The following is a 25,311-nucleotide window of genomic DNA, read 5'->3' as shown; positions in this document are numbered from 1 at the left end:
TGAACTCTATATGAATGAAAGCATACTTTTGTGCCTGGATTCTTCTGTTTCTCATTTTGTCTGTGAGGTCTCATTCATGCTGTTTGTGGATGTGTTCTTTTTGTTGCTGTAGTATTTTGTTACATGACCACAACATAATTTATTTATCCCTCCTTCTGTTAATGGACTGCTAATTGTTTTCACTTTCAAGCTAGTACAAATAATGGTGTTGGCAACATTGAAATGTTCACCCAAGATAAATGAAAATATACGTTTACACAAAAACTTGTACAAGAATGTTCACAGTAGTCTTTTACCTAACAATCAAAAACTGGAAATAACCCAAACAGGCATCAAGATGAACTCATGAGCCAGGTGTGCTGGCACATGCTTGTCACTCCAGCACTTGGGAAGCTGAGGCAGGAGGATTGTGAGTTCAAGGCCCACCTGGACTATACAGTAAGACCTTGTCTCAAAACAAACAAATGAATGGACAAATACAGTGTGGCACATTCATACATTGAGTACTATTCCTCAATAAAAAGGAATGAATTACTGATGTAGATATCAACTGGATGAATATTAAAATATATTGAGCTAAAGAAACTAGATATAGAAGATACAGTCTGACTCAACTTACATGAAATTCCAGTATAGGCAAAACTAAACTATAATGATATAATGCAAATTAGTGGTTTCCTGGGATGTATGTCATGGGGGCAGAGAGATTGACCACAAAGGTATATGAGGGGAAATTTCAGGATGATGGAAATGTTCTATATCTTGATTTTGGTGATGTTATGCTGGTATATACACGTGCTAAACATATCTGAGTGCACTCCTAAAAGAAGTACATTTTTTATCTGTAAATTATGTCACGAAAAATGGTAGTCATTCTGGTCTGGTAGATGTGTAGTGGTCTTTCATTGAGATTTTCATTTTCCTTTTCTTGATGACTTTTCATATGTTTATTGGGTAGTTGGATATTGTAATAGTCAGGGTTCTCCTAAGAAACAGCTCTAAGAGATGTTGCTGTGGTTTGTTTCTGGTTGTCTCCCCAAAGCCTCACGCAATCAAAGTTTTTTCTTGGAGGTGGCTCAATCTAAAGTGTGTGATTGATTTGCAGTGCAATACTGGGATTAAGGTTGCTGGGATTAGGGGCAGGTGACGGTGGCATCAATCCACTGATTAAGATGGCACTGCTCTAATCCTTGTAGACTGCAGTATAAGTGGCAGAAAGAGGTTTGACTTGCTCTCTCTTGCTTTTTTTCATTATACTTTTATTTTGAAGAGTAAATACAAGATCAAGAAAAACAAAAGCAAAGACAGAGACAGGGTAACATATAACAATGCATATGTTACAGTTTTTCAAAACAAGAATAGCTGATTAACAGTGATTGATATATTATCTATTTTTATCATCAAATCTGTTGCTCAGATTAACAGATATAGTTATGCAAGATGGGTCATATGATTGACTATTACCACATGCTTTTAAGAAGTCTTAAATTTTTGTTTTTGTCCCTCATTTTCTCTTAACTTTTTAAATTTTTAAAAATTTTTTTTATTGAGAAATAAATGTGAATGAGACAGTTTCACAGCTGATTAATAGGACAGTTTTGATAATCAATACATTGTACATTGTTATCTTCTTAGTGGTCTTGCTGCTTTTGTTGTCTTATACCACCATGAACTGTTGTCCCTCTGCCAGGAGCCACCCTGCCTTGGAGCCAGCTAAGTATGGACTGAAACCTCCACTAACTGTGTGCTAAATAAAGACTTCTCCCTTTAACTTTGAGTGTTGGGTACTTCGTCTTAGCAACAAGAAAAATAAGTCAATGGTTAATGATTATGTTTTGTTTCAGAAATGTTTGCCAATCTCAGAATCTTTAGGTCATGAATTCTATGATCTTATCATTTGTAGGCTTTATTGTACATTCACATCTATTATCCATTTGAAATTCATTTTCAGTATAAGGTTTGAGGCAAAAATGACTTTTTTTCATTAGATAGATTTAATAGTATTTACTACAAGTTCCATCTTTCTCCCCACTGAATTTCTATGAGATAATTGTATGAGTCTGTTTCTAGACTTTCTATTCTATTTCCTTGGTCTATTTATCTATCATGTGTCAATATTATCCTTTTAGCATTATTACAGCTTTAAGAGAATCTTGATATTTTTTTTAATTTTTTTTCCTTCAAAGTTTTATTGATAAACAGCAATGAGACAGTTTCAAATCAAATCGGAAGTACAGTTTCAACAAATAATACACTGCATATATTCTTCTTAGTGGTTAACTGCTGTACAAGATGCGGACTTGTGATCCTATTTACAAACACCATTAGAACAAATCATTCTATTCATTAAGAGAATGCAACTATATATCTATCCCAACCTCTTTGAATACACAAATACAAAATGGACATTCATCGGTATACCCCATTTTTTCTAAGTTCCGTTATTGAATATTATAGGTAGAATCTTGATATTGTGAGGAATAATTCCATCTCATTTCTGTCTCTATCTCTCTGTTTCTCTGTCTCTTTGTCTCTCTCTCTGTGTGTCTCTGTCTGTCTCTGTCTCTCTCTCTCTCTCTCTCTCTCTCTCTCTCTCTCTCTCACTGGAGGCTGAACCCAGGGACTTCACATTGAGCTATATTCCTGGCCTTTTTTCAATTTTTCATTTTGAGACAGATATCACTAAGTCAAAGTCACTAAGTTTCCCAGGCTGGATTTGATGTCATCATGCCAATCTTATTTTTATTCTTCAAGAATATCTACAAGGAGCTGGGCATGCTGGCCCATGCCAGTAACTCTAGCATTCTGGGAGGATGAGGCAGGAGGATTGCAAATTTGAGCCCAGCCTGGACAACATAGCCATTTAGTGATGCCCTGTCTCAAGTTTAAAAAAAAATTAGAAAAATGTTTGGAGATGCAGTTCAGTGTGGGAGCAATGAGTTAAATTTCCAGTACCATGAAAGAAAACAAGGAACATTTTTGGTCTTTTGCATTTTCAGACACATTTTAGAACCAGGGAGTCAACTTGCATTGCAAAATTTGATAAGGTTTGATCAGAACTGCATTGGTTCTATGGATCACTATATTGCTGTCTTCCATATTGGTTTTCTTCCTACTCAGGTTCTTCCCACAAGGCTGATGAACAATTAAACAAACTTGTAAAAGGTTTATTTCAGGGCCAGCAAGATAGCTCAGTGGACTAAGCACCTGCTTAGGCAAGCACAGGCACTGGGGTTTGATCCCAGGTTCTGCATGCTGAACTGGCCCCACCCTTGGGCACACTGAGCCAGCCACTGAGACCAGGCATGGTGGCAGTTGCCTGTAATCCCAGTGCTAGGGAGGTTGAAAACAAGAGGACCACTATGAGTCTGAGCTGCGTAGTGAGACCCTGTACCATGTACCAAATACACTGAAAAAAGAAAGAAAGATTAATTTCAGGAAATAATTCCTACATAAATGACCTCACAGTTCCAAATGGTGTGGTAAAGAAAACTGCCTGTGTAGAACATCTTGGGAATAACCTTCTTGTCAGATGTTGGGTATCAAATCCAGGGCTTCAGACATTCTAGGTAAGCACTTTACCACTGCGTTTCATTCCAAGCCCTGAGTATATTTTCTTGACCTGCTTAGATCACAGCGCCATCCACAGACCAGCCAGTATAAGAAGAGCACTGCTGTTGTCTGATTTGATAAGCCTGAATCACATGCCACCAATCAAAACACAGAGAATAGGATAGGGAAGGAAGTCAGACTGCTGATTAGTAAATGTCCACTGGAGACCCACCATCCAGTAGTATGGTCTAGTGTATTGAATGCACATCCCATATACTCAGTGAGTTACATTGAAGACTGGAAATGTCTGACAGCACTACAAGTCACTAGGCAAGAGTACAAGGACTTGCATTTGTTTGACAATTGTAAGAACAAAAAAGGTGGGCTGGGGAGACAGCTCAGAGGTCTAAGCCCCTGCCTCGCAAGTGGATTAAAGCACCTATTTAGGCAGAGTACAGGGACCAGGGTTCAGTCCCCAGTACCAATGAGACCTGCGCTGGAGGCAACCAAAACAAACAAACAAACAAACAGACAAAAAAAAAAAAAACTAAAAACAAACAAACAAAAAAACCCCTTCTGCCATCTGAGGGACATCAGCAGGTTTTTGAGACTAGCATTTAGCTAGTGGGATTCTCACCTTGACTAAGTGTATATGTTGGTGCCTGTGAGCCAGGAAGCTGCACTGAGGATGGTGATGTGTATAATAGAGGGGTCACGCTTGGAGTGCCTGTCATTCTGGTCTTCTAAATATGTACTTCATGTCATGCCATACCAATCATTGCCATACTGTCTCTCAAGTAAAGGTGTTTTTTTCTTTAAAAAAAGAGTAATAAATGAAAAAAAAAGGCATACGAATAAAAAAAATGTCACAGGTCTGTCCTGTTACAATTCTGTATATGGTTAAATTTCTAAATTTCTTTGTAAAAATATGTAAATGCTTATTTCTAGTTTTTAAAAATTATTTTCCTTCATATTCTGTAAGAACTTAAAGTTCAACATATCAATACTTGATGGAAAATACCCGTTCCATGATATGCCTAAGATGCTTGATATTTATTTATTTATTTATTTTTTATTTTTAATTAATTTGTGTGTGTGTGTGTGTGTGTGTGTGTGGCCAGCTCAGCCCACCAGGGGGCGGGGCTGGCTGGCATGTGGTGCTGGGGGATTGAACCGCGGTCCCTGTGCTTTGCTTAGCTTAGCTTGTTCTAAGTAGGTGCTTTAGACCACTGAGCCATCTTACCAGCCCCTAAGATGCTTGATATTTAGACACAGGGTAAACCAAACTGCATATATTGCAGGTTAATAATAAGCTTCTCTTCTGGAGGGTTAACAACCTAAGTTAGCAGATCAAAATTGGAAAAAAGGAAGGGCTGCAAGATCAGCTAACATTTTGGCCCTATTCTTTCAAGGTCAGTGAAGACTCGGGACATAAGAGTACCTATACTGTAACATCATGTAACTCAGTTGGGCTCCAAATTTTCTGATCAAGGGCTGGGGAGATGGCTCAGTGGACTAAGCGCTTCCCTGGCAAGTGCAAGGGCCTGAGTTCAATCCCTGGTTCTGCCAAAAAAATAAAAAATAAAATAAAATAAGGAGATTATGGAGCCACAGAGGAATGTGATTGATGATGTATAGTGTGCCTGGGGAGAGTCACATGGAAAGAAAACATTCTCTCAGACTTTCACAGAGAGCAAATTGGTTAAGCAATGGCTGTGACTCACCCTCATAGCTGCCACTGACAAAAGATCTATAAAGTGTGGTACAGGACTACAGGATAAATCCTGAGGGTATTTAACTAACCTTGTCAGATATAAAAGTTACATTTCTTGTTATATAGGTTTTGCTTTATCTTGGTCTTAACCATCCAGCAAAAAAGTATAAAAATGAGGTATATAAAGTAAATCTGTATCAATACGATGAGCTGTAAAAGGCTCAAGTCAATAACTTCTGAGGATAACCCACTAATATTATAGACTGCTGTACAGTGTTGGGTTGTTTTGCTGAATTCAAACACCTATAGTATTTAGATGCCAATAGAATACCCACCTCTGACAGGATTGAACTGGAGATGGGGGATACAGAGGAAGGACCATTTTGTATTTGTATATACAGATTAGTTAGGATAGATATACATCTACTTTCACTTAATTCAATTAGCAGAAAGATGTGTACTAATAGTGTTTGGACAGGATATCCTGCCTGCTTCTTGTACTATGGATAAACACTAAGAAGATAACAATGTATAGATTATCGAAACTGTCCTATTGATGTTTTGAAACTGTCAAAAAAAAATAAAAATAAATAAAAAGCTAAAATAGCCCTTAAGATGAAAAAAAAAATCCCCAGTATCACAAGGTGTGCCAGCCCCGCCCCCTGGGCACATTGAGACTGGGCGTGGTGGTACGCGCCTGTATTCCCAGCACTTCGGAGGCTGAAAAAAAGAGGATCACTATGACTCTGATCTACATAGTGAGACCCTGAACACCCTGTACTAAATACATTAAAAAAAATAATAAAGCACCTTATATTTTTCCAGGGTGTCCTCCCATATCATTTATCACTCTTACAGATAACTACAATCTAGAATTTCCTATCTTATCACTAATGTGTCTATATATAAACAGTATATTATTTAGCTTTTTTGTTTTGTAAACTTTTATTAGATATTTTGAGTTCATACTATACTATCTAGTCTTTTTAATTTTAATATTCTGGTACTTCCACTAATATTATGTTTCATCCATGCTGCGTCTGTAGTGTAGTACACTGATTTTTTTTTTTTTACTGCTATGTCATGTTTCATTGTTTAATAGCTCATGATATATCTTTTTTGTTGCTATGGGACATTTGGCTTGTTCTCTTTTTTGTATTATGAAATTATGAACTCTGCTGTTGGGAAGATTCTGGCTCATCTTTCCTAATGCACACATGTAAGAGTTTCTCTTGGGTATGCCTCTACAAATGGAAATGCTGTATTTTACCATATGTAAAGATTCAGCTTTATAAGGTAAATACACTGATTTTTATGTAACAGTGTTCACGAACATTTATCTTTGTCATGAAAAATTCTTTCCATGAAGAGTCAAGCAAAATAAGAATATGAAATATCATTTAGATGCAAGATACCATTATCTTTGTAGATGGTCTCTGACCACAACAGGATCTGGATACATATTAGTAGCTTGAAAACAAGGCCACCATACATACTGTGGGTTGGCACCTATTATTTATAGAGAATGCTAATACGGTTATATGAGGTGCTAAAAATAAATGAAGTCTAGGACTGAGGCTTGTTTCAGTGGCAGAATGCACACTTGGTATGCAAAAGGGTATGGGTTTGATCCCTAGCACCAATCACAAACATAAAATAAAATAAGGACAGTAGTTGTTATAGGTTGAACGTTTTTCAACCTCCCCACAAACTTATATGTTGCACTCTTACCCCCAAAATGATAATATTAGAAGGAAGAACTTTTGGTAGGTTATTAGGTCTTTTTTTTTTTCTTGGTCTGGAGAGTAGAGGCTTAATGAATAAATCAGTGCGCTTAAGAATGAGACTCTGAAGAGCTCCCTCATCCTTTTTCTGCAATGTGAGGTTATAGCAGGAAGACAGGCATCTACAAACCAGGAAGCAGGCTCTCACCAAATAATGAATTCACAATCACTTTGATTAGAACTTCCCAGGTTCTGGAACTATGACAAATAAATGTCTACATATATGTCACCCAATGATGGTCCCTTGTTATAGTAGCCTGAATGGACCAAGATACTGTTAAAGTGCCAAAGACAGGATTTTAAGCAGTAACACACTATTACAAGAGGCAAAAGAGTCCAGCATGAACTAAACTCAACTTTGACTTGTGCAGTGTAATGGGTTAACTGAATTTTGTGCTTTAACTGTGGCCTCCCTAATCATCTCCTGTAAGCATAGTCAGCTGAAGATATGTTATAAAAATATGCACTTATCAATAAACTGTAAAAGACCCCTTAGTTACAGTTTACAGCTATGTAAAATAAATGTAGTTTTCTGTTGTTCTGTGCTAGATAACAAATTTGCTTACCAAACAGCATGTGATTCCTGTTATATAAACCTTCTGCTATCTGCATTTGAAGTTGCTTAGTCTTCTCCTGCGTGAGAGCTGGCTGATGACCTTGAGCTCAATAATAAAGGCTCATAAAACACCTCTCTGGCTGATCTGGTTCCTATATTGAGTGACCCATAACACATAGGTCAACGAGCATTTTAAATGCAGAATGAGGACTGAGAAAAGGTTGAGTGGGGCTCAACAAACTCAGGGATGTGAAAAGTTACAAAATGCCAGAAAGGGAGATGGTCTGTGTGTGTAACCCACCTGGGTTACTAAGTGGTGCTTAGTGAAGCTAGCCTCCTGCTGTCATTGAGGTTGGGAGACAGGGACTCTCTCTTCAGATCCTGGCTGGAATAAACAATAAATTATTTATTTACTTATTTAATGTGCTAGGGATTGAACCCAGGGCCTTGTGCATGCTAGGTAAGCATTCTACTACTCAGTGAAATCCCTAGCCCTTTTTGAGGCAGGAGCTTGCTAAATTGCCTAGGCTGCCCTTGAACATGCAATCCTCTTGCTTCATCTCCCTGAGCATGGGCGATTATAAGCTTGGGCCACTCTACCCATGTAGTAAATTGTTTAGACAGTTTTTTTCTCCAAGCAGGCATTTTAAGAAGGTTTGGTCATCCTGGGAGTATGGCCTTCAGTGGTTAGAAACTGAATTAATAGCTTGCTGCTTATAGATCAAGATTGAACCCTAACAGAGAAGAGGACCTGGAGTTTGTTTATAGTTCGGCCAAGAACAGAATCTATGTCAAAGGTGAGAAAAGAGATCAGTGAGAGTGGGGAAAGCAATGTTTTTGTTTTCTTTGCCACTGCTTACTGTTTTCCTTAGATTAGGAAAAGTCTCCCTAAGCCATACTAGTTCTTTGGGCTTAGTTAAGGTTTCACTTCCTCCAGGCAGGCCTCTCTGATTTTGGTTAAATTCCCTTAGCATCCTTGCATAGTACTAAATAGTATTAAAATTGTTTATGTTCTTGCATCCACAATGGGTCATTAAGAACTGGGCCTTACTCCTCTATGGCATTCTGTGAGCACTAATGGATTTTGTATGAGTGCACTTTATAACATTAGTCCAGGGCCAGGGATATGGCTTAGAGGCTTGAGCACCTGCCTGGTAAGCACAAGGTCCTGAGTTCGATCCCTGGTACCACAAAAACAAACAAACAAACAAACATAACCTTAGTCCCAACATCTTTATGTGTTGGACAAAGCCGTCCTTGCTTAGCCCCTCTCTCTTGCCTACACTCCATTCTCTATGCAGAGCAGGAGGAGGATCTTTTACAAAAGTGATTCAGCTCATAATTATCCCTATCCATTTGCAGGAAGAATAACTTCAATTTTCTTGCTATGGCCTAAAGGACTTGCCAAGTTCTGCCCTAGTTCACTGTTAATTACTTTACCTGTCCTCTCTGACTTCCAGCCATGGTTTCTTCTTTCTGTTCTCCAAAAGCATGCTTAGTTCCCCTCAGCCTTCACTCTTGGTCCCTCTATATGGAATGTACTGCAGTCACAAATCTGTAAATTCAACCTTTTCTCAATCTCCGGTTTCACCCCGGCTGTCACCTCCTCAAAGAAGTCCCTCGCCACCCAAACATTCACTCTGCTTTCTACTTCATTGCCCTCCTCATAAACCGTAGTCATTTATTATATTGTTTCCACTCCAGCCAGGGAACTTCCATGGCTGAAGGATCTCCTTTGCTGGGACGCGACCGTGTCCCCAGCGCCTAGAATAAGGCCTGCAACTAGGATGGTGTTCAGTAAGGTAAGAAATCTCCTTGGTGCCTGTGACTGTGGAATCGCTGTCTTCCTGGTTGCTGAGCCGACGCTAACCACGTGGGCGGGCGAGGGCGGGTTTCGGGAGATTGACAGCTCAGCCGGAGGCTCCGCCTCCAATCCCTTGTCCTTGTCCTTCCCCCTCCGGTCTCCATAAAGTTCATTTGGCTTCGCGTCGCGCGGGGGCTTCTGGGAGCGGCCTGCTTTGGCCAATCAGGAAGCGCAGGCAGGCGGCGCGAGAAGCGGTGGCCCACTTCTCACGCCGGTAGCTGGGCAGCGGGTACGGCTCCCTTGCCAGGTAAGCGTGTCTGTTTCTGGTTGCCGTCTCGTCATTCGGTTCTGCGGCTTGTCTCAAGACTCGGGATCTCGAGGCGGGGCGGAGTTCCGACCTCACGCTCGGGGCCGCGCGGCTCACTCTTAGGTTAGCCGCATGGCAGCCGCGCGCGCCTGACGCCAGCGACTGAAGGCGTTGTCCAGCCGCCGTGTCAGTGGCGGGCTGCGTGTTTCGAGTGTGGTGTTTGGGCGTAGCGCCTTGGCCTCCATCCCCGGCCTCCCCAGCGTGGCGCAGTGCCCGTAGCCAAGCCCTATCTCCATCCTTGATGAAAGAGTGTTCACCTGACCGCGCCCTGCCCCCTCACACATCCCTCTTGTGTCTCGCACGCAGTGGGGAACTCGTTCACCCTCTGAGGCAAGGAGTCGCAGGACCGAGGGAATACGACCCCGAGAGCCTCTGTCAACCCCTATGCTTGTCTCCCACACTGACGTCCAATGGGTGTTACGGTTGGAATCCTAAAGGGTGGAGCTCACCTTTCTGGGAGCTCACTGCTTCTTATCATCTGTAAAGGTGAGCCCAGGTGTGCTGGGGTCCTTTTTAGCAAAACTAGAATTGACCCCAGGGGTCTTCGGTCAAAGTTTGAATGACCCACTGCACCGAATTTGCTCATCTGTTGGGGAAGGAAGTTTTTTAAACTTTTTTTTTCTTTTTCTTCGCCAAGATGACTTTCCAACTCAGGAAGGTGTGGGAGAATAGACATTTGATCCATTCACCAATGTGCATTTGTTTTTCAGTATTTTCATTCTTGGTGGTCTCGTTCAGCTTTAGCGACCTAAATCCCATATTTCCATAGTAGTTCTCTTGACCTTTATGTTGGTTGCTGGGCTCATACTGAATTTAGCACTAGCAAGCCGTCTTTCATCTCTTTTCCCAAATTCTTATTCATACCATTGTTATTATTTTCTCATCAGTAATATAAAAAGGTTTGGCCAATAACCTTTGAATCATCCTCCAGGGCTTTCTCTTTCTCAGTCCACATCCAGTGCTTTCTACCTGGGCCAAGTCACACCACCTACACCTGGATTATTGAAATAGTTTTCCATCTTCCCTTGTTTTCACCATAGCAGCAAAGCAGTCCCTTTAAAACACACACCATCAGATCATATTCCCTCTTCAAAAATATCTTATAGTGGTTCCCCTTCTCACTAGCTGTGCTGTATGGCTGTACACAATCTGTTACGCTGTGACTTTGCTACCCTTACTGCTGTCCTTCTGTTTTGCTGTCAGATATGCTTTAGGTTTGTTGGTTTTTTTTTTTTTTTTTTTTTTTTTTTTTTTTTTTTTTTTGGTAATGGGAATCCAACTCAGGGTGGTTTGTATCCTCAGCCTGCTTTTGGTTTGGTTTTTTGTTTGTTTGTTTGTTTTTTAGATATGCTTTAGTTTGGGGCCTCTGCTTGCAGTTCATTGTCCATGTGGATCACTCTCACTTTTTGGTCCTCTGAGATGTCTCTTGTGAATGAGGCTTTCCTCATGCCTGTCTTCCTTCACTGCTTTAGTTCTTAGCGCTTACATTTTACTTATCTGGTGTATTGTTTGTCTTTCCCTTCTGAATTGAAGGATTATTATTATTATTATTATTATTTGCTCTGAATGCCTTCAGGGCAGGTTTGGCTGGCTTGAGTTGTGGGGATGAACCACAGCAACCTGAGCCTGACTGCTTTGTTGAAGCAGCCACTTAAAGAACTGAGCTAAGGGGCAGGCCCCCTCCCTTCTGAATTGTAGTGGGCATTTTTTAGTGTTTTATTCTATGATGTATTTGTAGTTCCTAGGCCTGGCACAAGTAGGTACCCATTAAATAGGAATAAGTGTTCCTGGCACTGTTCTAAGCATGAAAATTCAGTAGTAAATGAGACTGGCTTATCCTCATTGAAGAGATATGCCTATAGATGACAGTAGAGCAAGAAGGACACAAATGTAAAATGTGGCATCAGCTGTTTTTAAAAGGAGAATTGTGCAATCCATTCACTTGGGAGGCTGAGGCAGGAAGATCTGTGAGTTTGAGGTCAGCCTGGGCTACATAGCAAGGCCCTACCTGAAACAAAAACAAAAAGGAAACACAGGAGGATAGGGATTTTTTTTTTTAAGTTTAATTTTTATTGGTGCATGTTTGTAGTACATAGATTACTTTCTTGTGGGGAGTTGATACACTGTTAACCCTGTTCTCATCTCTTGCCTTAATGCAGTTCATTCTTTTTTTTTAAATCTCCTTTTTTTCCCTTCCTTCCTATTTTATCTTAAACTATCTTTTATTTTATTCTATTTTTGGGGTTTCTTATGTAAAATAAATCATGCAGTGTTTAAGTCCATATGTCTGCATTATTTCACTTGGCATTATGGTCTCCTGGTGCCACCATTTTCCTACATGTGATTGAGGTTTATTTTTCTTTATTACTGAGTAGTACTCTGTTGTATATAAATACCAAATTTTCTTTTTTTTTTGGGCCGGCTCAGCCCACCCTGAGGGCGGGCCCGGGGCAACATGTGGTGCTGGGGATCAAACCGTGTTCCCCTGCACCTGCCTAAGCTTGCCTATGCAGGTGCTTTAGACCACTGAGCTATCTCACTGACCCCACCAGATTTTCTTTATCCACTCATCTATTGGTGGACATACACTCTACCTACAAGATTATGATGCTATAAACATGGGTATATGTGTATCACTGTAGTATAATGTCTTTAACTCAGGAAGGTAGCTGGGAAAGAAGTGGCTGGGTCAGTGGAATTTCTAGTCTTAGTTTTTTTTTTAATTTTATTTATTTATTTGTGTGTGTGCGTATATGTGTGTGTGGCCAGCTCAGCCCACCAGGGGGCAGGGCTGGCTGGCATGTGGTACTGGGGGATTGAACCGCGGTCCCTGTGCTTTGCTAAGTGTGTTCTAAGTAGGTGCTTTGGACCACTGAGCCACCTCACCAGCCCCAATTCTTAGTTTTTTGAGGAATCTTCATACTGATTTCCAAAGTAGTTATACTCATTTACATTCCCACCAATCCATTTCAGTTGCCTGTTTTGTGATTGGCTTATTTATATACTTATTTATCGTTTTGTCTTTTTTTTTTTTTTTTTTTTTTTGGCAGAACCGGGGCTTGAACTCAGGCACTTGCGCTTGCCAGGCAAGCGCTTGTTCTACTGATCCATCCACCCAGCCCCTGTTTTGTCTTTTTTGAGAGAGCGTCTTGTCATGTAGTTTCAGGCTGATCTTTCTTTGGTCTTTTTTGATTTTATTGTATTTTTTTGGTTGAATCGTTTCTTAGGTGGTTTCTTTTTTGTTTTTTGGTGCTGAGGACCGAATCCAGGGTTTCCTGCTTGCTAGGCAAATGTTCTGCCGCTGAGCTAAATCTCCAGCCCCTCAGGCTGACCTTGAACTTACTGTGTAGCCCAGGCTGGGCTCAGTCTTGCAGTGCTCATCCTGCCTTAGCCTCCCAAGTGCTGGGATTGTAGGTGTGTGCCACCAGAACCGGCTATGATTGGATCTTTTATTTTGAGGGTCTTAATTATTTTTGCTTGCTCATGCTCGCTCGCTTTCCCTCTCTCCCTGTCTCTCCCCTTCTTTCCTTCCCTCCCTCCCTCCTTCCCTCCCTCCTTCCCTCCCTCCCTCCCTCCCTCCCTCCCTCCCTCCCAGAGATTGAACTCAGAACCTTGAGCTTGGGTGGCAGGCACTTATGCCACTGAGTTGTCTTCCAGGCCCTTAATTATTTTTGAGTTCTTTCTCTTTGGGAATTTTTTTCCTGTTTGGTAGGTTGTCTCTCTATTATGTTGGCAGGCAGTTATTTCCTTCGCTGTGCAGAAGCTTTTTTTTTTTTTGTGGAACCCGGGGATTGAACTCAAGCCCTTGCACTTGCTAGGCAAGAGCTTATTCTACTGAGCTATCTCCCCAACCCCCTGCAGAAGCTTTTTGATATGGTCCCATTTGTTGATTCCTGATGTTATTACTTATGCAGTTGGAGTTCTGTTTAGGTCTTGCCTATGCCTGTGCCTTCAAGAATTTTTTTGTTTTTTGAGACAGGGTCTTGCTATGCAGTTCAGGCTAACCTTGAATTTGCTGTGTAGTGCAGGATGGCCTCAAACTTGTGGTGGTCTACTTACCTCAGCCTCTCAATTGCTGAGATTACAGGTGTGTGTCACTACATCCAGCTTCAAGAGTTTTTCCAGTTTTATCTTCCAGTAGGTTGTTTCTGTTTTAACATTTAGATCTTTGACCCATTTTGATTTTAGTTTAGTACGTAGTGAGTTATATGGGTCTTCATTCAGCTTTCTGCGATTGAATACTTATTTTTCCCAGTACTACTTGTTAAAGGGACTGTCTTTTCTCTAGTATAGGTGTTTGTCGTCTGTTAAAAATTAAATAGCTGAGGGCTGGTGAGATGGCTCAGTGGTCTAAAGCACCTACTTAGAACAAGCTTAGCAAAGCACAGGGACCGCAGTTCAATCCCCCAGCACCACATGCCAGCCAGCCCTGCCTCCTGGTGGGCTGAGCTGGCCACACACACACACACACACACACACACACAATGAAAAAAAAATTAAATAGCTGAATGTGGCTGGGGTTGTTTCTGGATCCTCTTGATTCACATGTTGGGATAGGGATATTTGAACAGATAGCTGACTGAAATAAGAGAGCAAATCCTACAGCTGTTAAGAGAGAATTCCTAGCAGGCAAAACAGCACATGCAAAGATGCTGAGGTGTGGTTAGTTGGAGATGCAGTGAGCTTGAGTACCCAGTGCACTGAAGTGGAAAACAAGGTTGAGGGAGACAGATGTGCCTGGGAGGGGTCAGAGCAAAGGTCTAACAGTGGAAGGGCTTAAGGAGTGGAGGGAGTGGGGGAAAAAAGGAGTGGAAGGAATAGGTCACTTTAATTTAGAAACATGTATTTGGTGTCTGTTATGTTCCAGACTTTGCAGCTGAGGCTTCACAGTTGAGCATGTGTGGACTTTACAGAAATTTGCCTTCTAGACGTGAAGACCTACTACTGTACATGGGAAAAAATGATCCTAATTACTCCATGGGAAAAAGATACAGAAAGTTCAGAATGGTAGGGCAGTGAAACTGAGCCAGTTGGCTTTATAAAACATACATGAATTCCTTATGTGACAATGAGTTTGGGTATATGTTATAGCAGAGTTTGGACATGGGGGTGTGGAGGGAGAAATTGCATGAGAACCTCAGAGAACAGAGAATTTCGAGGCATGGTGGAGGATTGGTCACTGTATGTTCTGTGGAGGGTACCCTGTGTAAAACTCTGTCAAAGTGTGGACATTCCTTTCTGCAGGGGATGGAAGGTGCCCATGATGGGGTAAGGCAGCGGAAAATTTCAGAAAGACCTCTGGCCAATGGGAGAGTAGGTCAGAGAAGTGAGAAAGCTTAGACTGTTGAGGTAACTGGTAGAAAAGCAAAAGGGTCTGAGCAGAGGGAAGAGGTGAGGATGTGACTTTTCTGAAGGTTTCAGAAGTAGACCTGTAGAATGGCTGGATGTTTGAGAATTGGAAGGTGATCTGGGATGACTTCAGGGGGTGTTCTGGCTGAGCTGAACGAGTTGTTTTACCAAAAGAGATCAGGAACCCAGGAGGAAGAAATGGTAGCGTTAATGGCTGAGAGAGAAGTGCTAAATTATGTTTGGGACTAGGCAGGTATAGATGTAAGATGAATAGTTGGAAATACTGGCTTAGGGAAAGAATTAGGCTGGACAAAGATATGGGAGTCATATTTTGATAGATAGGGGTTCTCCTAGTTCATTTGCTTGCCTTACGTAAAGGTCTGTTAGTAACTATAGTCTTTCCCTCTCAAATGGCCTAAAAATTTTAAATGTTTTGCAGCTTTACACTTCTTTTTTTTTTTTTTTTTTTTGAGACAGAGTTTTGCAGTGTAGCCCAGGCTGGCCTGGACTCACTTATGTATCCCAGGCTGGCCTTGAACTCAGCCTCACGATTTTGGGATTACAGGAATGTACAGACTGGCAGCTTTACACTTTTGTAACTACTAATGCTCTGAAACAGTGTACAGTTGCTAACTACTAGAATAACCTACTCAAACCTCACCAAAAATGTCTCCCATCTTCCTTTCTTCATTTAGCAAATATTTATGGAGCATCTGTAGTGTACCAGGTCTTATTTGTGCAGTGTATTAGGAGTGGTGCTGTGGACAAACCAGACAAAATTCCCAGATTCAAGAAGTTTATATTTGTCCAGAGACTGGTGCTAAGTGAATAAACAAATGAACTGATGATGCAAGATATTGACAAGTGCTTCTATGGAGCTGAGAGGAAAATAGCAGAGTGGATAGTGGGACTGTTTTAGTTGGGATATTCTGTGAAGCTTCTTTAAAAAGATCTGTGAACAGAGACCTGAATGAAGTAATGGGGTGGACTCTGTAGATATTCTGAGGCAGCAGTGTATTTAGCATATTTGAAGAGCAAGCAGCTATGGCTGAAGTAGTCACAGGGAAGAATAATAGCAGGAGGGGTTGGGCAGTGCACAGATTGGTTTCTTTGCAGTACAAAGTAAGGACTTTAGATTTTAGTTTGAATGATAGGAGCTACTGAAGGGTTGAGTCTTTTTTTTAAAAGCTTTTTTTTTTAATTGTATTTGGTACAGGGCCTTACTATGCAGTGGGCGGGATGAGCACAGCATGTGGTACTGGATATAGAACCCAGGTACTTGTGCTTGCCTAGGCAGGCACTTAGACCACTGAGCTACCTGTGTTCCAGGTTGAGCATTTTCTGAGACTTAGTTCCACTGCTGTGCATAGACTGGAAAGTAGGAAGAAGACAAGATAGGACAGGAATACCAGGAAAGAGGTTGTTCTTTCCCAAGATATACATGTGAGCACTTTGGACAAGGGCAGCAGTGGTGGAAGAGACAAGGAGTACATCAGACCCATGTATATATTTGAGGAATAAATTTATTATGTACATGAGTTGCTAATGTAATGAGATTCTCTCCCTTGCTGCTCATTGTTCTCACATGGCTTTTCCTTCATCATATGCACGAGATGGGGTTGGTGGACTAATGCAGGTACTTTGATATGTCTCCTTAGAAGGGTGCTGTTTTGATTTGTATCTAGATGCCCTCCCCCCCCAGGAATGAGCAGAGTCAAATCCAAAGGAGAAGCCATGAAAGCTACAACCACTGACAATGGAATGGGACCGCCCAAACCCTTTGGGGATCACAGATTGCAAACACTTTGCCCCATGGACCTATAGGAATTAATGTTTGCCCTGCTGAGGTCTTTGTTTCTATTCCCCTATTCCTACTTTTTGGAATGGAGATGTTTATCCTGTGTCATAGTATATGGCATGTTTAACTTTTTTTTTGAGGAACTGGGGATTGAACTCAGGCCCTTGTACTTGTAACTTTGTGATTTTTACAGGGATTAAAGCTAAGAATTTGTTTTAAATCTCAGAGGAGACTGGACTTGGTCTTGGTCATCAGTGTTGAATCTGTTAGGACTTTGGGAAGTGTTAGAGATGGACTGAATTTTGTATGAAGAATGTTACGGTTTGTATCTAGATATCTAAATATTCTTCTAGGACCTCTAATGCTTAGTGGTGGTTTTGGAGTTTAATTGGAGTACAGGGTTTGTAGCTGACTTGATTTTGGGAGGTGGAGTCAGATCAAAAGAGGTGCATCATTGGAGAGGAGCCCAGGAGGGATTATCTCCCCTTCGAAGATCCTCCTTTGATCTTTTTCTCGCTGCTTGCTCCAAGTCCATGTATTGGGGTAAGGGCTCAAGTATTTTGAGGGAATATAATTCAGTGCATAGTACCCAGAAAGCTCTACTGTGCTTTTTCCCATTCAGTATTCCTTCACACTCCTAAAAATAACTAGTATTCTGATTTGTGGTATCATAGACTGGTTTTTCCAATTTTTTTAATCCATGTTTATGGAATTGTACAGTGTGCGGCGCCCCCCCCCCCAAGTCTGGCTTCTTTAGTTCACCTTTTTTTTTTTTTTTTGTATTTTGTATTTTGCATTTTTGGGAAGGGTGTAGAGGGTGTTCAGGGTCTCACTACTAGAGGACTCGTAGTGATCCACCTGTTTACAGCCTCCTAAGAGGTGGGGTTACAGGTGTGTGCCACCATGTCTAATCTCAATCCCTGTCTCAGTGTGCCCTGTGGGCGGGGCGGGCACAAGAGCTCCAGGTATTGAACCCACGGCCCCTGCGCCTGCTTACAGGCACTTTAATCTGCTGAGCTATTTGGCCAGCCCTCACCATTATGTCTGTGAAATTTATTTTTTTCCACAGAGCTGTGTTTTATTTATTTTTGTTTTTTTGAGACAGGGTCTTGCTATGCAGTTCAGGCTGGCCTTGAGTTCACTTTGTAGCCCATGCTGGTCTCGAACTCACAATCATCCTTCTGCCTCAGCCTCCTGTGGAGCTATATTTTAAAAAGCATATATTTCTAGGGTTTCTCATGTCTAATACTGACGTTATTGTCCTCAGGACTGGAAACCTTCCTTGGTGCATGTCAGGGTTACTAAACCTGGAAACTATTCATATTTTGGGTCAAATAACTATTGAAGACTGTAGAATGCTGATAACAGAATTCTTGCCCTTTTTCCTCCAAAAACGAATGATATGAATTTCCTGTCTTAAGTTAGGGCAATCAAGAACTTTTTCAGACACTGTCCAGGCCCCAGGGTGGGGAGCAAAGCCATCACTGGTTGAGAACCACTGATTTAGGGAGAAGATCCAAGGCCGGAGCCAAAGACTTTTGGGGGGTCACCATATTATTCCTACAGTATAGTATATAATTTCTGTTACCAGAAAACTGAGGCTGCTCCTTCTGAGAAAGGAATAAAATTAGTTTAAAGCCTATAAAAAATCCCACATCCATAGATTCTTCATTGTGGTCAGACCCTTAGAAGTCACTTGATGGGCCAGGGAGATAGCTCAGTGGTCTAAGCGCCTGCCTGGCAAGTGCAAGGACCTGCGTTTTATCCCCTGTGCTATGCTGGCCACTGAAATGGAGTGTGGTGGCACACGCCTATAATCCTAGTTCTGGGGAGGTTGAGACAGGAGGATCACTATGAGTCCGAGCTGCATATCAAGACCCCGTACCAAATCAATCAATTAATCGAATCAATCTTAAATCACTTGAGACAACCCACTCATTTCACCAGTGGTGAAATTGAGATCCCATAAAGATCCAGTCCCAGATTGGGGCCATTGTGGAGAGGGAGCAGGCTGGAGTACACAGTGCTTACTTTCGAGAGGTCCTTACTGTCTTCGGTGGTCAGGAGTTTACCAGAAAGTTCCTTTTGTGAATAATTTATGTTTCTCTGTGTTACCAAGTTACTTTTTTTGCTTATTGAAGATGAATTAATAGAAGGGATGTTTTATGTGTCAGGAATGCTGACACTATACATTCCTAACTGTAAATACTGAGGGGCTAACCAGATAGCTCATGGGACTAACGTGCCTGTAGGCATAGGGTTTGATCCCAGCATGCCGTGCCAGCCCCACCCCCTGGGATGTGTTGATACTGTGTGGTGATACGCATAATCCCAGCACTTAGAAGGCTGAAAATGGGAGAATCACTACAAGTCTGATTTGTGTAGTGAGATCCTGTAGGCCCTGTACTGAATACGTAAAATAAATAAATACATACATACATACATACATACATACATACATACTGAGCTGTTCAGAGCAGTACTGCTGCTGAATCACTAAGCCTTTCTGTCTAGGTTAGTTTATATTTGTTTTCTCTATAAGTGTTATCTTCTGAATAAAAATGATCACGTCTAACTCTCTTTTATTTGGTCTCATAGGAATATAATTATACCAAACTAGCATTTTATTTTTTAAATCTTTTATTTATTTGGTACAGGGTCTTGCTGTGTAGCTTGGACTCATGGTGATCTTCCTCTCTGTCTCCCCAGTGCACAGGTGTGCACCACCATGCCCAGTTTCGGTGTCTGGCTTGGTGCAGGGCCAGCATAGCATATGATACTGGGGATTGAACCTGGGTGCTTATACTTGCCAGGCAGGAGCTTAGACTGTGGACCTATCTCCCTGGCCTCAAAAACAGCATTTTAGAAATCATCCTTTTTCTTTTCTTCTAGAAGCATTTAAAACAATAGTATCTTTTAAGATATGATTGTGTGTGTGTGTGTGTGTGTGTGTGTGTGTGTGTGTGGCTGGCTCAGGCCATCCCGGGGTCAGGGCTGGCACAGCATGTGGTGCTAGGGATTGAACCCTGGTCCCTGCGCAATTGCCAAAGCTTGCCTAAGCAGGTGCTTTAGACCACTCTGAGCTGTCTCACTGGCCCAAGATGTGAACTTTTGGTATCGGACCAATACAGTGAAAAGTGGGCTGATAGTGTCATCTAACTATAGTTTATACAGTGAAAACAAGGAGAACAGAACAGCCCAGGTTGAGCACCCTTAATCCAAAATCAGAAACTTTCTGAGTGCCAACATGGCATCCTATTATTAAAAATATCATGTAAGATCAAGGTGAGCATTGTGGTACCAGCCTGTAATCTCAGCCACTTGAGAGGTTGAAACAGGAAGACTGTAAATTAGAGGGCAGCTCTGGCAATTTAATGAAACCTTCAAAAAAGGCTTTAAGGATGGGTGAGGGTGGAGGCTCAGTGGTCCAATACTTCTAGGGTAGATTGCCAGTGGTGGGGGTAGTATGTATGTAAGAGGTATTGAAGATATCTCATGTATATGTAAATAATCCCAAACCTGCAAAGTACCAAATCTGAGCCATTTCTGACCCTAAGCATTTTTTTTTAGTTTTTTTTTTAATTTTTATTATTATTATTTATTTATTCATTTATTTTATGTGTGTGGCCAGCTCAGCCCACCAGGGGGCGGGGCTGGCTGGCATGTGGTGCTGGGGGATTGAACCGTGGTCCCTGTGCTTTGCTTAGCTTAGCTTGTTCTAAGTAGGTGCTTTTATTTTTATTTTTTTTTTTTTTTTTTTTTATTTATTTATTTGTGTGTGTGTGTGTGTGTGTGTGTGTGGCCAGCTCAGCCCACCAGGGGGCGGGGCTGGCTGGCATGTGGTGCTGGGGGATTGAACTGCGGTCCCTGTGCTTTGCTAAGCTTGTTCTAAGTAGGTGCTTTAGACCACTGAGCCATCTCACCAGCCCACCCTAAGCATTTTGGATGAGGAATACTTATAAAACTTTCAGTACCTCAAGTTAGGCTTTCTCCTTAATCTTTAGTCTTAAATGTTGAACATTATTGTGTTTTAGTGTTGTGAAATGACTGATGAGGTTTGAGGGTACGATATCTGTTTGAGATGAAATGCTTAATTTCTTTGAGTCATCTTTGTTGTAGAAATTTGGATTTATATTAAAACCATATTTGGTAGTGGATGATGTAACATACATTAAAAAATTAATCTTCCAGAAGTTCTTAATGATATAAACATGTAATTAAATAAGTTATAATTTAGTGTTAAATATTTACTAGAGAGTTCTTGGAGCAGAGATGTTTATAAATAAATGATAAAATGTTTGCCAAATTGGCAACTTTGGAAAAAAGCTAAAATAGGATTTTACAATAATATAAATCAGCAAATTTAAAAAATACCTTGTGTATTAAGAAGCTTTTGAAGTCCATGGAGATTATAATTTCCTTTTTTACACAAGGAAATTGACACAGCGGTTTGGACTTTATCTCTAACTGATCCACTTTCTGCTAGTAAGCGAACAAAATGGATTCCAACCAGTATTTGAGTTTAAAAGCTGTGTGTGTGTGTGTGTGTGTGTGTGTGTGTGTTCCCCCGTCTGTCTGTCTGCCTGCCTGCCTGCCTGCCTGTCGTCTGTCTGTCTGTCTGTCTGTCTGTCTGTCTTGTCTGCCTTGCCTTGCCTTGCCTTGCCTTGCCTTGCCTTGCCTTGCCCTGTCTGTCTGTCTGTCTGTCTGTCTGTCTGTCTATCTATCTATCTATCTATCTATCTATCTATCTAATTATTTATTGGTAGTGGGAATAAAACCTCAGGACCTTGCACTTGCCAGGCAAGCTGCTGAGCTATCTCCCTAGCTGTGAGTTCAAAATCTAGTTGTCTACTTACTGATAATGTTTAAAATATTTCTGAATATATTTTGCTGTCATACTAAAATTAAAAAGGGATTCAGAGAAGAACGATGTTGAAAATTTTGGGAAAAAATGTATAAATAGGAACATGGGTTATTATCTCTGTATATAAAATCCTCTTTGAGCTAACTTTGGTAGCAGAATATTTATAGGTGAAAGAGATTATTTTTTTGTTTTTTGTTTCAGTATGTAGTTTAGACTGGCCTTGAACTCAGTATGTAGCCCAGGTTGGCCTTGAATTCATAGCAGTCCTCCTGCCTGAGCTTCCCGAGTGCTGAGATTACAGACATGTACGACCATGCTTGGCAAGAGATAATATTTGAGTGTATGGTTAAATTAGAATTCCTCTGTGAGTGGTAATAGTTATTGTTTGATTATATTGATGTTCCTGTGATTATAATGGGCCACATTCCAAAAAAACCCATTATAAATCGATAATCATAAATTGAAAAATGCACTCCATATTATATAACCTACTGAATTAGCAACGCAGTATACTGTAGTGCCTTTGTTATTGTTTCTTGTGATTGTGTGGCTAATTGGGGGTGTGGGCTGTCTATTACTGCCCAGCATCTCTGGAGGGTATAGTATCTCATATCCATAGCTTGGGAAAAGATCAAAATTCAAAGTATAAGTTTTGCAGAATATGTACAAATTTTTTACCATTATGAAGTGAAAATATTACCAAGCCATCATGAGCAGGGGATCATGTGTATTTAATTCTGCGTGGAAAGTAGTAGTTGTCATCTCCCCGTATGAGTCATTGAATCAAGGAGATTTCTGTAATGCAGAAGAAAATTAAATGGCTTTGTCTTTATTCTTTTGTCTTTCTCAGTTCTTTGTGTTTCTTGGATAACTGAGCTGTTTGGTTTCCGGGTGATAAGGAAAAGGGAAAATTTATATGGGTTTAATATGTTTCACTGTGTCTAAAAAGAAAGGGCAGTGAGTTCCCTCAGCAACCTGTATATTAGGTCAAAAGAATATACCAGACAGATTTCATCATATACAAAATACATTTCTTTCTTACATATACTCTTTTAAGCAGTTTAAAAAGAGAAGGGCAGTAGCAATAGACCTTAATATTAATCTTTGTAATAGTTTTTTTTGTTTGTGGAACCTGGAATTGAACTCAGGGCCTTGCGCTTGCCAGGGAAGCGCTTATTCTACTGAGCCATCTCCCCAGCCCCTGTAATAGTTTTTTAAAAAATATTTTATTCATACATTTTAGATACACATAATAATAACATTCATCATAGGAAATTTGTACCAGTTCATGATATATCCTGTGGCTCTTCCCCCCCCCCCCCAACCCTTATAACTGTTTTTACTAGTAGGGCCTTGGGAAGGGTTTTTGCCAAGGACATTATAGTTAGTAAACACTAAATTCCAGCATTTGGGAGGCTGAGTCAGGAGGATTGTCATGAGTTTGAGGTCCACCTAGGCTACATATTGAATTGAAGGCCAGCCTGAACTGTATAACAAGACCTTGGCTCAAAACAACCCCTCCACCATCCCCCCCCAAAAACAAAACAAAACAAAACAAAACTGAATGGGGATTTATATGGTAGGTCCAGCTTAGATATTCTTCCAGGGATTGGTGAACTTTTTTTTTTTTTTTTTTGTCTTTTTGAGACAGGGTCTCACTATGCAGTTTAGGCTGCCCTTGAGCTCACTTGCAGCCCAGGCTGTTCTCAAACTCACAATAATCCTCCTGCCTCAGCTTCCAGAGTGCTGGGATTACAGGTGTGCGCCACAATGCCTGGCTCAAGCTAAGACAGATTTTTATGTTTGAATCACTGCAAAAATAAATACATAAATAAATAAAAATTTAAAAATTAAAAAGAAAAAGAAGTATATTTTTATGAAAATGTGGTGAAATTCAAATTTTAAAATGTTTACAATTACAGTTTTATTGGAGCCAGGCATAATGGTTCATGCCTGTAATCCCAGCACTCGAGAGGCTGAGGCAGGAGGATGGTTGTGAATTTGAGCCCAGCCTGGGCTACAAAATGAGCTCAAGACCAGCTTGAACTGCATAGTGAGACTCTGTCAAAAAGACTCCTCCCACACACACACAAAAATTTTGTTGGAACACAGATATACTTATTTGTTTCCATATTATTTATGGCAGCTTTCAAACTAGAATGAGAGTTGAGTAGTTGCAACAGAGACTGGACCACAGAGCCTGGAATGTTCATCATCTGTGCCTTTACAGAAGAAATTTGCTGACCCTTGCCCTAAGAGACTAGTTACTTGGCAAGGATTTGACAGACAGGTCTAGGATGGGTGGCTCTGAGACTTTCCCTGTTTCCTGTGAAGTTCGAGGCTCTGATTTTCCAGTGAATAACCTTGAAGTAACATAGGCTTGACTCAAGAATTAGTGAGTAACACTTATTTCTGGGATAACTCAGTGATCTTTAAAGAACTCAGTGTTTTCTCAGCTTGGAAGTCCACAATCTTACACAAAAAGAAAGAGATGCTTGTTCTTGTCAGCTTTACATCACTGTGACAAAATATGTGAGAAAATCAGCCTCTAAAGGAGAAAAGATTTATTTTGGTCTGTGGTTTCAATTCATGGTCACTTGGCTCCTTGTACCTGGGCCTGTGGTGAGGCAGAACATTGTGGCCAGGAGTGTGTGCTAGGGTAGAACTGCTTACCTTACGGCAGTCTAGAAGAGAGAAGGGAAAAGGCCAGGGACAAAGTAGCCCCACTGACCGGCTTCCTATCGTTCCCATCACCTCGCAGTGGCCCATTAAGCTGTGAACCCATCAGTGGGTTCACCCATTGGTAAGGTCAGAACACTTAGCAGTTCCTCACTTTCCAAAGATTCTTATCTGTGAACCTGACAGCATCAGAGACCAATCCTTCATATGCTTTAGCTTTGGGGGACATTTCAGATTCAAACCGTAACAGTATTCTACTTGTGGCTGATGCTTTAAAAATAGGAGAAATGAGGGCCGATGAGATAGCTCAGCAGACTAAGCTCCTGGCAAGAGCAGGGACCAGGGCCCAAGCCCCAGTCCCTCATGCTGTGCTGACCTCGCCCCTGGGGCCACTCTTTGAGAATACTTTTCTTTCTTTCTTTTTTTTTTTTTTTGTATTTTAAGGAAGGGTCTACAGGGAAACTTGTAGTGATCTGTCTGTTTTACAGCCTCCTAAGAGCTTGGGTTATGCCATCAAGTGTGCCACCAAGCATACCATCAGTCTCAATTGCTGTCTCAGCGCACCCCGGCACTGCAGGTGCTTTAATCCACTGAGCTATTTGGCTGGCCTAGATTATGAGTTTAGATTGGTAAATTTTTGCAAAGTGAGCACCCTATTAACTAGCATTGGGTCTGGTGAGATGGCTCAGTGGTCTAAAGCACCTACTTAGAACAAAAAGCACAGGGACCGCGGTTCAATCCCCAGCACTACATGCCAGCCAGCCCCGCCCCCTGGTGGGCTGAGCTGGCCACACACATACACACATAAACAAATAAATATTAAATAAATAAATAAAAGAGTTTA

General features: G+C 41.1%; 1 protein-coding gene across 3 annotated transcripts in view; it reads left to right on the top strand.

The window, feature by feature from the left end:
* Positions 1-9,639: 9,639 nt before the first annotated feature.
* Nup93 (nucleoporin 93) overlaps positions 9,640-25,311 on the top strand; it is a 139,229-nt gene continuing 123,557 nt past the window's right edge. For 2 of the 3 annotated variants that reach the window (XM_004625968.2, XM_023709315.1), the window contains exon 1: positions 9,640-9,717. The gene's annotated coding sequence lies outside the window, so the exon portion shown is untranslated. Of the gene's footprint in view, positions 9,718-17,165; positions 17,246-25,311 lie in introns of those variants that run through there. The other variant, XM_023709314.1, reaches the window with a different exon arrangement.

Source organism: Octodon degus, unplaced genomic scaffold, assembly GCF_000260255.1.
Source record: "Octodon degus isolate 3935 unplaced genomic scaffold, OctDeg1.0 scaffold00011, whole genome shotgun sequence".
Taxonomy (NCBI): domain Eukaryota; kingdom Metazoa; phylum Chordata; class Mammalia; order Rodentia; family Octodontidae; genus Octodon; species Octodon degus.
The sequence above is the reverse complement of the archived record's forward strand: the minus strand, read 5'-3'. Positions and strand labels throughout refer to the sequence as shown.